This window comes from Herpailurus yagouaroundi, unplaced genomic scaffold, assembly GCF_014898765.1.
Source record: "Herpailurus yagouaroundi ecotype Mexico unplaced genomic scaffold, PumYag 28, whole genome shotgun sequence".
NCBI lineage: Eukaryota > Metazoa > Chordata > Mammalia > Carnivora > Felidae > Herpailurus > Herpailurus yagouaroundi.
Window position 1 is genome coordinate 77,919,875 of NW_024412376.1, and position 14,206 is coordinate 77,934,080.

The 14,206-nt window shown below is 37.6% G+C and overlaps 1 long non-coding RNA gene across 1 annotated transcript in view; it reads left to right on the forward strand.

Moving 5' to 3' along the window:
* LOC121031536 (uncharacterized) overlaps positions 1-14,206 on the forward strand; it is a 386,595-nt gene that overhangs the window by 64,117 nt on the left and 308,272 nt on the right. The gene's annotated exons all lie outside the window — the stretch shown is intronic.

Genomic DNA, 14,206 nt, shown 5'->3' on the forward strand with positions numbered 1-14,206 from the left:
AAAGTGAAGGGTTTAACTGGATGAAATACAGGAAACATCCTTCTGGACATGGGGTTTAATATATACATATTTTAAAAACTCTTCTGATTCAGTGCCTGGAAATGAAACTCTCTTTAAATGGTCCCACAAATATCAACAAATTAATGAAGCTTCTAGATATAAAACTGTAAATAATTTTTCAGTTGGTTAGAAAGATCTGCATGCTTGTTTAAATTTTGAATAAAGGAGAATGAAGCAGCTGGGCACATCTGGTGGCAGCTAATAGGAAACACAGCCTCATCAGAAGGAAAGTCCTATGTCTCTTTCAGCAGCTGGATGCTGCCAGAACACTCTCTGTAGCAACTGCTAGATCCTCTGATGGAAGAAGGGCCTGCTTTCGTCTGAATAGCAAAAGATGACCCAGGGTCCCAGGGGACCTCCAGAAAGCCTGGACTGCTTTGTACTTTCAGAAAAATGGATTAGGAAGAGGAAGGAAAGATAAAGGGTCTTAGATAGATAATGAAGTGGAGGCAAAGAAAGAACATTTGTTTTAGAATGGAAAAGTCTTGAACTTGTTCTTGACCAAAGGAGAAGGAAAGAGGAGCTAAAGTAGGAGCGGAAGAAACAGGACAGGGAGGAGATAACTAGTGAAGGAAGGGAGGTTGTGGAAGAGGATAGAATAAATTACGGATCAGAAAGTTGAAGCTGAGAATGGTTGTCATTTGTATCTCCGCTGATTTTCTATGTACTTGTTTCATCAGCTGTTCCATCCTCTAGATGAACTGGGTCCTTTATAATAATAATAAAATGTTCCTCTTTATCCTGGTAGTATTCCTTGTTGTAGAACCTATTTTGTCTTATATTAACACAATCACTCCAGTTTTCTTATAAGTAGTGTTTGTATTATATATCCTTTTCTGTTCTTTTACTTTCATGCTGGCTGTATCTCTATATTTAAAGTGGGTTTCTTGGAGACCACATACAGCAGAGTCTTGATTTTTATCCATTTGACAATCTTTGCTTTTTAATCGGCAGGTTTAGATTATTTATTTATTTATTTAAAAAAAATTTTTTTTAACGTTTATTCATTTTTGGGACAGAGAGAGACAGAGCATGAACGGGGGAGGGGCAGAGAGAGAGGGAGACACAGAATCGGAAACAGGCTCCAGGCTCTGAGCCATCAGCCCAGAGCCCGACGCGGGGCTCGAACTCACGGACCGTGAGATCGTGACCTGAGCCGAAGTCGGACGCCCAACCGACTGAGCCACCCAGGCGCCCCTAGATTATTTACATTTAATGCACTTGTTGATATAATTTGGTTTAAATCACCCATCTTGCTATTCAGTTTTTATTTGTCCCATCTACATATGTTCTTTATTACTTTACCCCTCTTTCTTTTCTGATTTTTGGATTATTCTACTTTTTAAGTATTCCACTTATTTATTTAGTTTATTTTTATATTAAATATATCTTTGCTTTTAGCGATGCTCTAGGGTTTATAGTACGCATCTTTAATTTATCACAGTTTACCTTCAAAAACACTGAATCAGTTTACATATGATGTAGGGAGCTCATAACTGTATATTTTATTTCCCCTCTCATTCTTTGTGCTATAGTTCTAATCATTTATTTCTACATATGTTATAAGCAACACAATACGTTATTATTTTTTTCATTAAACAGTTAACTTTTAAGGAAATCTAAAAAAAATGTCTTTTTATACTTATCCACGTATTTACCATTTTTGGAATTCTTCATTCATTTGCATAGTTTGCAAGTGGATTTGCATCCATGTTTTCATCTAGTGACATTTGCTTTCTGCCTGAAGAACTTCCATTAAGATTTACCTGCAGCGTGAGTTGCTAGTAATAAATTCTTTCTGTTTGCCGAGTATAGAGTTCCAGGTTGATCTTGCTCCCTCAGCACTTTAAAGATGCCATTCTGTTGTCTGCTCGCTTGCAGAGTTTAGAACAAGAAGACTGTAATATTTTAATTTTTGTTTCTCTGTATGTAATGCGCCTTTTTCCCCCTGTTGCTTTTAAGATGGTCTCTCTATTAGTGGTTTTCAACCATTTGACTGCATGCTCTGGTATAGTTTTCTTTGTGTTTATCCTGCTTAGGAGTCAGTCATTGAGTCCTAGAAATTGTACATTTGTAGTTTTCATTAAATTAGAAAAAAATCTTTATCCATTACTTCTTCAGTTATTTTTTCTGTTCCTCACCTGCTTTTCTGTATAATTGTGCCTCCAATTATACATAGGTTAGAATAGTTGATAGTGTCCTTTAGGTAGCTATGTCTCTTTTCATTTATTTTTCAGTCTTTTTTCTCTCTAGATTTCATTTGGATAAATCCGTTGTTGTGTTTAGTTTCAGTCATCTTCAGCTGTGTCTACTTTGCTTTTAATGCTATCCAATGGAGTTTTTATTCTAGATACTTTATTATATCTAGAAGTTCTAATCAGATGTTTTTATATATTCCACATGTCTGCTTATTGCATCCATAATTTCTTTTAAATTTTTGAGCATAGCTGTCTTACCCATCTTGTTTGCTAATTCTGTCATCTCTGTCATGTCTGTTTCCATTTCTATTGATTGATTATTTTTTGTTACGGGTCATATATCTAGAAATTTTTTTTTTGCATGTGTAGAAATTTTCTTTCTTTGGATGCCAGACATTGTGAAGTTCTCATTGTTGACTGCTTGATTTTGTTGTGATTGTTATTTATTATTATTATTTTTTTGAATTTAAAAAAAAGGTTTATTTATTTATTTTGGGAGAGACAGAATGGAGGATGAGCAGAGAGAGAGGGAGGGAGAGAGAGAGAATCCCAAGCAGGCTCCACATGGCAGAGTGGAGCAAGTTTATTTATTTATTTTGAGAGAGAGCGAGAGAGAGAGAGAGAATGGGGGGGCAGAGAGACAGAGGGAGAGAGAATCCCAAGCAGGCTCCGCATGGCAGTACAGAGCAGGACGTGAGGCTTGGACCCACAAACCGTGAGATCACGACCTGAGCCAAAACCACGAGTTGGGTGCTTAACTGACTGAGCCACCCACGTGCTCCTGATGTGGTCTTTAAAGATTGTTGGACTTTGTTTTTGCAGGCAGCTAGGGTACCTGTGCATTAGGCTGATCCTTCCAGGATTTGTTTTTAAGTATAGAATAACCTTTATTCCAGGGCTAGTTAAACCCTTCTACTGAGGTATAACCTTTTGGGGATCTCCACTCAATTCCGTGTGTATGTAATGAGGTCTCTTCACTCTGAATTGTGGAACTATTCATGATGATTATCAGTCCTGTGTGCTCTGAGAATTGTTTAGCTTACAGCTCCCTGGTAATTATTCTCTTCCTTGACTCTAGGGATTATGTTCTAAGCATAAAAATTTGTTATTTATCCCAAGTCTCAGGGAAACATTATACAGGTTTCTAAAACTTTTTGTCCCTCTTCTGTACTCTGTCCAACAAATCATAGGCATTTTAGTTTCTCTGAACTCTGATTTCTGTCTCTTTAATTCAGCAGGACTTCCAGGCTCTATTGTATTCTTCCTCCCTAATTTATGGTCCAAAAATTTTCCCCAGTCAAAATCTGGGGCAATTGTAGTTCCCTTTTCTGAAAGATTACAGTCTTGTTGTCCATGTTTGAAAAAAGTTCTTTTACCATTTTGCCTGGCTTTGTAGTTATTTATAACGAGGGTATAACTCTGGACCTTGTTACTCTCCAGTGGCTAGAAGTGAAGAGAGATGCAGTGGTTTTTATAAAATGATTAAAAATGGTAGCAATTTATGGAAGTAAAGTTAAATTTGCAATTAGTTATGAAAATATATGTATAGTTATACACATTGAGTGGCCTGATCTTATAAATGTATATACCCATGTGATTAAAATTATTTATAAAGCAATGGTGATATTTCATAATATAGTACTCTTTTTAATTTTCTCATGATAGGGTCAGAATCTTTAAAGATAATATTTAGTATAGTATTTATGTGCAAACTTGTTTCTTCATAATACTGCTGAATTTCCAGTAAGTAATTAAACAAAAGAGGGACATTAGGGCATTTATTTTTAGAAACTGGATTTTCCAAGGGAAGCATCAAAATTTAATAATAGAAAAATCAAATTTTGTGGCATTTTGTTATTGTTAGTATTCTGTGTGTGTGTGTGTGTGTGTGTGTGTGTGTGTGTGTGTGTGCGCGCACATGCTTAATCATATGAATTTGCAGCCTTTCAGGATATTTCCTGTAATTAGAGATTATGATGGTCTTAATCTATTTATCATAATATTTAAAAACAGTAGAAAATAAGCTCAATTATAAGTGTATTATCAAATACCCTTCTCCTGATAGTCTCATGCAAAATTTGAATATTAAAGGTAGAGATTACTCATTTTTTTGATGTTATTATAGTCCCCTGCTTTGTCAATCTTACTGATTTCTTCAGACATTTATAAAAACACCTAGAATCATATAGCAGCTAGAGTTCATTGAGAGCCTGTATTTTTAACTATACTTTCTTCTTTCAGCAAATTTAGCTTCTAAGTCAGGAGTTGTACACTTTTGTTTTGCAGGCCTAAACTAGCCTGTAGACATGATTTTTCAGCTTGTACATGGTTGGCCCATATAGTGTTTTTTTCTACCCCTGGAGCAATCCTGACTTTCAACAATTTTTCAGAGGTGCTCACTTCAGATGGGGCATAATTTCTCTAGGTTGTAATTCCTCTAAAAACTCCCCATTCTAGCCATAATGTTCCCTTAATTCATTCAACATGTAAATATTATGGGCTCCAACCTGGCCTCTTCAAACCTTTATGTTATATGCTTGATCCCTGTTGTAGGGTGAAAAAGAAAGCTAGAAGTAAGAAGAGGGAGACAATTTCAAGAGGGAAAAAATAGTACTTAGATATGTTTACACATGGTTTTTGTAGTTTTCATTAAGGTTATAGATTTAAGAGCCTTAAGTTTCTTTAGAAGAAGGACCAAGTGGTTGGTATACATCTTAGCTCAGTGCTATTTCCTAAAGTGATTGGAAGTAAATAAGGGGACAGATAAATCTGCACTCCTCTAATAGAAAAAATAGAAAAAAGAAGAAAGATTGGATCCATAAGGAAGTTGGTAACAAGAAACTTTCTATGGAAAAAGAGGCTAGAGGTAGAGAATATGCATTTCTTTTTTTTTTTTTTTTCCCCTTTGTCAACCAGAGCCCAAAACTTGCTGTTCCCTTAATTTAAACTTTGGTCATGTGGGCGCCTGGGTGGCTCAGTTGGTTAAATGTCAGACTCTTGATCTTGGCTCAGGTCATGATCTCACAGTTTGAGAGCCCCCTTTTGGGCTCTGTACTGACAGTGTTGACTCTGCTTGGGATTCTCTGTCTTTCTCTCTCTCTCATTCTCTCAAAATAAGTAAAATGACTTAAAAAATATTTAACCCCCCCCCCCACCAAAAACCTTTGTCATGGCCAGACATTTGTTTAGAGAAAAACCTGCCAGTGCCATAGTTAGTGATCCAATACAGATGAAAGTTACTAGGCAGGCTATAGGCTCCCTTTTGATGGATATTAATGGGAAATATATAAGAAGAAAGTATGCAAAAAGAATAAGGCTATTTTATTTTACATTTACCTTGGAAGAAGAAGATATCAGGCAGACTCAAAAAACATTTTGTTCTCAGAATGTTCAATTATTTCTCCATTGATTTGCCTTTCCTTTAAGCAGCATGGATACTCTGCATTGTGAAACATAATGTGTTTGGGGAAGCAGTATTATAGGTTGGCCCATCTGGCGGGAGAACTTGTTCCCTTTTTTAAAAAACCTTGCCTGTGTGTTATGACATCATTCCTTATAAAGGTAGAGATAGATTATTGTGCACATATAACATAATGAATTTATATGAGATATAGTGACTATCCCATGAGTGAGGGAACAAGACATAATTTGGAGTTGGAGCCTAGAGTGATTTATGAAGGTCATTGTCTTACAAGTTCAGATGCTTTCCATATGGCGTCGGAGAAACCCCCTTATGTACTGTATGTATAAAACATATGTAGCAAATTAGTTTCACTTACATTTCTTCCCCTAAATATGTTTTGGTTTAAAAATGACAGTGTCTTTTGTTTATCTGGTCTATAAAATACTACACTTTTTTTCCCTCCAACAGAGGGGTTATTTGTTAATATGAACTGAGAGTTTTTAAATGCGACAGACAGAATCAAGTGTGAGCCCCTTTGACACTGGGCCTTACTGTGGCTTGGGTGCCAGAGCCTTCCATCTCATTGGATTTATGGCTTAACTTCTGTATCACGCTTAACTTGAGTGTGCTCAGCAGTGTGACCTTGTCTAGGAAGAGGGAAAATGGATTGTTCATTTTCCAGCTGTGGTGTATTACATTTCCATCTAATTGCATTTTCAAATAGATGTGAAGATGCAACTACTTCCACTTAAAAGGAAATTGCTCTACTTAAAGAAAAATGGAGACTGTATTAGGAGCAATATTCAAAATTGAAAGTATTTTATACCTAAAATAATATGCTTTTGTGTGGATGAGGCAGAAGTCCCATTGATGGATTTTCTTTCCATTGTTGTCTTAGTTGTGAAGACTTAGTGTCTGTGCCCTCAGCCTCTAGTCCACTATTTCTAACCCTTTAAAAATTGTTGACTTTATAAAACTTCCCCCCACTACAATCTACAGTGTATATGTTCCATTTGAACACTAAAAAGAATGAGTGGTTTTCCAAATTTAATTCCATATTTTATTTGGAAGGTTTGTAACACATTTTAAAAATTCAGAAACTCACTGGAATGTGACAAAACCAAGGCTGGAAATTGTTAGAATTTAACCCCAAAGCAAGAGACTACCTAAACATTTTTGTTGAGGAGTTTCTTGCATTGTTAAACACAAGCCTGGCTGGATGTATGGAGTTGATTTGTATCTCATTTATGGTATGTATCAAAACTGATGTATTCAGCTAGAATTCTAGAATTTTCAGTTGTACAATCTCTAAGCCTATTACAATAGGGCAAAAATTGTTCTTTGGTTTGAAAACATGGATACCATGCATTTGAAAAATATTCTTAGAAAATACAAGTAAAATGTAAGAAGTATATGACTTTCTTTTTAGTTGGGCCAGAAACTGGGATTTTAACACAGAGCTTTTTAGTTTTTGATGCCCACATTTAAAATGAATATGTATATGTGTATGTATACATACTTGCATAGGCACACACATCCAAATTCAGCAATAATATTGGTATATGTTGGCCATCTTGGCAAGGTTACAATCCTTGTAACAAGATTACAATCGTACAATTACAAGCTTCAATCCAGTGTTATCAAAGCCTGGTAATGTATTATTATAACGCATTATTTCTATGAAACATTCAGGGTCTGTGCACCAGGACGTGTGAGCTATCTACTTATTTCTCATGAAAAAAAAGAATTATTCCAGAGAAGTTTTAGCAATTATTTTGACAACTCATTTCCTAGGTTATGCTTTTCCTGCAGATAAAGAAGAGGTGCTGGTCTTTGAAGCTACCACTTTAGCTTTTTCAGAATCACTATGATTTGTTTGCTGTAGTGAGATTTTTCCCTTCATGTAAGCAGACAGATTTTGATTTCAGTGCAAATTCTTCATTCTTCATTCTTTTTCTAGCAGACAGCTTGCACAGCTGTGCACTATAGCAAAGTCATTTGCAGCTACAGTAGTATGATTTTGGGTGTGAGGAAGTAGTACAGTAGCTGGTCCTCTGGATGTCTTTCTCCTTGTTCTCCATGGTCTAGCTGTGTGTGCCCCATTGCTTAGCAAATTTTTATGGGGTCCTGGATGGCTTTGGAGACTGAAAAAGAAGGCTACAACTCCATGAAGTCTAAACATCTGCTAGAGTCATGAATGGCTTTGGGGATGAGCTCATCAGCAGGTAGGTCAACTAACTGCTCAGCTCAGCTATCATCAGCCAGATTCACTACCGTTGCCCCATTGAGAATTACTAATGTGTCTCAGTGGACATGAGATTGGATAGTCAGCCAAAGAGCTAATTTCCTCCTGTCTTTGGGTGGGGGTGGGGATGAGTATGGGGAAAAATGGGAAATGTGAAAAGCCATTTCTGGAGATCTGCTTGAGTTGCTTGCACCATGATGTGTAACACAAACAAACAAGCAAACAAACAAACAATAAAAAGTAGAGACTGGCATGATTTCACTGATTTCCCCAGAGGCAGGACTCACTGGAGTTTGAAGGAGGACGTCACCCAGATTCTATTTCTATCTTTGACCAGTCTTTCCCAAACTATGCTTACAGAGAATGCTGGTGGCCCACTCTGCTTGGATTGTCACTAGAAGTTAACAAAGGGGCTCTTCCCTAATTCACAGACTAATAAAGTAGTAATAAAGGAAAATACATGAAACAAACCGATATCATGGTTAGAATTTTCTCAGTATTACTGTTTTATCCCATAAATTTATCTCAAATTTTTCAAATTTATCTGCATTTGTTAAGCACTACTATTTGGCACGCAGAGGGCTAGATTGGAAATCTATAAATGAATCGCACACAACTCCTATCCTTGATGACCTTCCAACCCAATGGAGCAGCAGGCAGATGCACAGATAATTTCATTTTGTTGGAGTGGAGTAACAAACAACCATAAGCAAATGCCCATGAATTGAAACTTTTTGAAATTAGATTTTCGTAAATGTTTTTAAGGATGTAGTAATTTACAGACATGTGGCATAAACTATATTTTCATTAATCAATATTTTCCTAGTTTTTGTGATGGCATCAAATGACGGTATGAGGAAAATGTACCATCTTTAAAGCTGGGTGTAAATCTCTGCTTATGAACAGAGTGAATTTCTGAGCTTCGACTCCTTCATCTGCATAACAGGGATGACAACACTTCCTATGGAGGAAAGAGATAATGTGTGGAAAGTGCCAGCACCCACCTGCTGATGTGGGAAACTTCTTGGCTACATCTCGACTAGGTGGTGGCCCAACACATTTCTGGATACTCTAGTGATGGAGAACAAATTTTCTGGTGACAAAATAGTAACAACTAGAAAGAAATAGGGACTCAAATGATAATAATTCTGTAAGAATTATTACAGGATGAAGCATAATGTGAGGCTATGGTATTGCTAGGAAATTTGCCATCTTTCAACTAAAAAGTTCTCCAAATCATTACCTGTGGTAATAGGTGTATCACTATTCTAGCCTTATAATTACTTCTGTGTGTATTTTCTCATGATGTTATAGAATGACTTATGAAGCATAATTGGAGTCACCCAGTGCTGCCTCCTTCAATCTGGAGTTGAGGAATGGAGGCTCCTTCTTTTTGTTGTTTAGCAGATGACCTGGGAGAACTCAGCTGTGTTGAGCTCAGAAATCTCTCTGTTCCCCTAGGTCCCTTAAATGTGCTCACTGTGTGTTCACGCAAACACACTGTGCGGTGTGCACACAGTACCTTATGCATCAGGCTTCTAGGTGGTGGTGGTCTATTATTTCTATGGTTGCTTACTCTTATTATATCCCCTTTCACAGGAACTTGTTTCCTTCATGTTTCAAAGCAGTGCTGTTCCTGGATGGATATTATCCAAAGTGGCCTTTATTGCTCTCTTAGATTGAAAACATTAATGGTCTTTGGGACTATGAAAATAAAACTGTGTTCGTTTTTTCAGTAGACTCATTTTTTTCCCCCTAACAGCTGGCTTTGTTTTTTCTAAGTTCTAAACTTTTAAAAGCATGTCCTTTTTCACTTGTTGTGTGTTAATATTCTTCAGAAATGTTCATTAAACAGATCAATTTTTCCACCCCTTTCAACACTCGAAAACAAAACAAGTTGAATCATGTCAAAAGCAAGTAGTCCACTGGGATAATACAAGCATAATGTTCTTTCTGGATATGATTTAAAATTTTGAGGGGCATATCATTTTGAGAATTCTGTAGAGGCTGCTTAAATACCACTAGGGAAGCAAAGTTTGTGATGTAGAAACCCCAAAACAGTTTTGTAGCTTTGAGTCCCTCAGCTTTGAAAAATACATTATAAAAGTAACTCAGTGACCCCCATAGATTGGAATTTTTACACTAGGTTGTCAGATTATGAATCAAATAATCTGTTGTACAACACAAAATACTGTTTTAAGATTTATTGCTTTAAAAATACATAATAAATTGAAACTCATATATAAGCTTCCTCACAGCAAATATAAACATTAAATAGTTAATTAAAATATTTGGTACATGGAATGTTTGTACATTTCAGCATTTAAAAGCATCTCGTTGCTAAGATGTAGACACTAATTAAACATTCCTTGAGGGCAAACACTGGTCTAGGAATTGCCTCACAAACCATCCACGAAAACTCTAGGAAGGAGGTCACTATAATCTAGAATAAAGTCTCTTCTGTTTCATTTGCTGGTATTTGTGTGCATGTTTGCTGGTATTAACTTTGTGAACTTTTATACATAACATTCCATTATTTGTAAACTTAGTGGACTTACTCATTTGCTATAGGACTATTATTGTGATAATTTCAGGCTCTTTACTCACATGGTTCTATTCTGTTTGAGGAAAATGTAAAAGAAAATGGAGAACATACAAGAACAAGAGAGAGTTACTATCAACAGCCTTTCTCAATAGTTATTTTCCCATATTTCCTAAGAACTGTAAGACCCATAAAAGACTGCCCGATGAGGTAAGTGACTGCTTTGAAATTTAATTTGCAGAGCTAAATCTCAAATTTAGGCCCGTAACATGACATAAAATTCTCTTTTCTGTGTTTGTTGAAGACATAGGACCTCATAAAGTCAGGTGGGTGATCGTTCTGAAGGGCATATTTATCCTTTTTTTTTAAATTATTTTTTTTTAATGTTTATTTCTGAGAGAGAGTGCGAGTGGGGTAGGTGCAGAGAGAGAGATGGAGACACAGAATCCAAAGCAGGCTCCAGGCTCTGAGCTGTCAGCACAGAGCCTGACGCGGGGCTCAGACCCACAAATCATGAGATCATGACCTGAGCCGAAGTGGGACACTTAACTGACTGAGCCACCCAGGCAGCCCTGAAGGGCATATCTATTCTTGAATCACCAAGCACCACAACCCAGCCTAGGGTCCAATGCAGACGAATGGGAGGCTACTTTTCAATCTGTTTTCTCTGATGAATTTTTTTTTAATGTTTATTTTTGAGAGACAGAACAAGCAAGGGAGGGATGGAGAGAGAGGGAGAGGGAAAGAGAAGATTGTAAGCAGGCTCCATGTTGTCAGCGCAGAGTCTGATGTGGGGCTCAAACCCACGAGCTGTGAGATCATGACCTGAACTGAAATCAAGAGTCAGACGCTTAGCCTATTGAGCCACCCAGCTGCCCCTCTGATGAGTTTTTAAACAATTTCCCATGTTCTGTAATTTCCCACATGTTTTAGGAGTACTGAGGATTTGGTTAGGTAGTGTGATTTAATGAGGGGGACTAGGACAGAGGATCTTCATTTTATCCTTGATTGTGTGGCTTTGGTGGAGCAGTCTAGCCTCCTTGAAACTTGATTCCCATCTCTAAGATGGAGATAATACCTATTCAGCCTTTTTTCACAGGGCAGCTGTAAGGATCAAGTGAGATGATGTGGGTTCTCTATAGGCTCTGAAAATGTAAATTACTATTATCATTGGTAATCTAGAACTGGCAGACTTGGCCTCTTTCTTTGGTCTCTGTTTTTTTTTGCTTACCTCAGCATCCTGCCTGCTCTGCTACATTGTTGCTACAATGGCTGTGGTGGTTGCAGGGGCTGAGTTTTGCCATGTTCCAGGCCTCCTTCATGGGATGTTCCTTCTCTTGATTGGCACTGGTGTAACCTTTCTTTCAAGTGAATTGAGGTAATCTTTGAAATAAGTCCTCAGCCTGTGAGTTGAAAAGTTTTTTCAAGGGTCTACTCTTCTCTTTAAGCCAACTAGCAACAAATGTAATTATGCTCCCCAGTAGGTTCTATTTCCAAAGGAATAAAGCCCGGTTGATTTCCTGTGACCCATAAGGCCTCTGTATGATTTTTCTGGCCTCTGCCTGCTCTTCTGTTCATCTCATACCTCTCTCCCTCTTGCTCACTCTGTTCTGGCAACAGTGACTTTTCTAGTCCTCCAATAACCCTATTGCACCCCTGCCCAGTGCAGCCAGGGCTGTCCTCTGGACAGTTTTGCTCTATTCCTCTTCCCCCGCAGATCTTCTCATAATGGGTTACTTCTTGTTATTCTGGTCTCAGCTCAAATAACCCTATTCTTAGACAACCATTTTCAATCCTCCAATCTTAAGAAAGTTCCTTACCCACTTTTTCTCTTTGTACTTTTATCTTTTGTCCATGTATCTGTTTACTAATTTATTATCTGCTTTTCCTCCCCTTCATTTGAATGGGAGCTGCATCATGAGATCAGGGATCTTTCCTGTCTTTTTGGAAGCTGGGTACCCAAGGCATCTGGAAGAGTGGCTATTGTAACATAGCACTTCATAATTTCTTGTAGAATGGATGAATCAGTGAGTACTAGTACTTCCGTTAAAAATATTAAAATTTAAGCCAGCATGCAAGTAAGTGAGTTAAAATACCGTTATATTTATTCCTCTTGTGGGGGAGCATTTTTAGCCCAGCATTTAGATCTAAAAAGCTGTCTTAGTTATGAGTTGTTACAGACAATTCCAAACACTCGGTAGCATAAAGCGACAATTTATTACTCCTTACCATTCTGTGGATTGGTTGAGGCTCAGTGGGTGGTTCTTCTGCTTGGACCTTGGAGGGGGTGGGGCTGGAGCATCCAGTCTAGCTTCCGGTAACTTCTCACATGGCCTTGTTGGACTTCTTACATATTGGCTGCCTTCCAAGAAGGAGCAATCTAAGCAGACAAAACCATAAATCACCATCTCTTCAGGCACCAAAATACCAGTTCTTGTCTAATGTCCCAGAAGTTTCATCTACTTCATTGATACTTGCTTTTATCTAGTGTCTGAGAAGGGTCTCATCTTCATTGGATTCCTACACACTCCTGGATCCCAAACCTTTTGCTGTTAGCATGTCTATTTCTTGAGCTCTGGGTGCTCATTTCCAAATATCTAGGAGATACCTCTATTGGTTTGCCATATTATCACCTTATCTTGTGCTAAATGAATCTGTTATTTGCTCCCTTCAAGCCTGTTTTCTTCAATATTCCACACCTCAATTAATGGTACCATCATCCACCAGTCATCAAAGTCAGAAGCACTGGGTCCTCCTTGACTCTTCTACTCATAGATTTATTTAAGTTGGACTTTTCCTACCCCCTGAATATGTATTGAGTCTCTTTCCTCTTCTCTATTCCTACCACTACTGATTTAGTGGAGGTTATGATCTTCTCTCGCCCACAAAATAGCAATTAAATGGTCTCCCTGCCTCCAGTCTTAGCTTCTCCTATACATCTACAGTTTTATCTGAATTACTTTTATAAAAACTCTTCATCTGGTTAAAATCCCTCTTGAGTCTCTATTGTCCACTGGTTAGAGAAAAAGTACTTTTTAGCAGTTTATAAATCACCCAGAGTCATTTGTAAACTTTACACTCTTTTATTTTTCGGGTTCCAACTCTTGCCACTGCTATCCACTGCTCACAAACCTTTCAGGTTTTTTTCATGGGTTCATGCCTCAATATATGCTGCTGTTCCAGTTGCATGGGGTCCCCATTCTCCACTGCGTCTGCCTGATGGATCCAATTCATCTTCTAAAACTTACCTCCATAGCTTTACAATGAACTCTTGAAACCATTTGCAAGCTCCCATGTCTATCCCCTAAATAAAAGGTATTTATTTCCTCGTTCATGTTCCAATAGTACTTCTATTATAATCTTGGCTTAATGTGTGAATTCCTTATCTTTCCTCTTCTTCCAGTGTTCTGCAAACCTTGAGTTGCACAGTATCATTCAATATCTAAGTTTAAATTAAGTATAAATACCCTATTCATTAAAATAATGGTATCTAGGGGTGCCTGGGTGGCGCAGTCGGTTAAGCGTCCGACTTCAGCCAGGTCACGATCTCGCGGTCCGTGAGTTCGAGCCGCGCGTCGGGCTCTGGCTGATGGCCAGATCAGAGCCTGGAGCCTGATTCTGATTCTGATTCTGTGTCTCCCTCTCTCTCTGCCCCGTTCATGCTCTGTCTCTCTCTGTCCCAAAAATAAATAAACGTTGAAAAAAAATTAAAAAATAAAATAAAATAAAATAAAATAAAATAAAATAAAATAAAATAA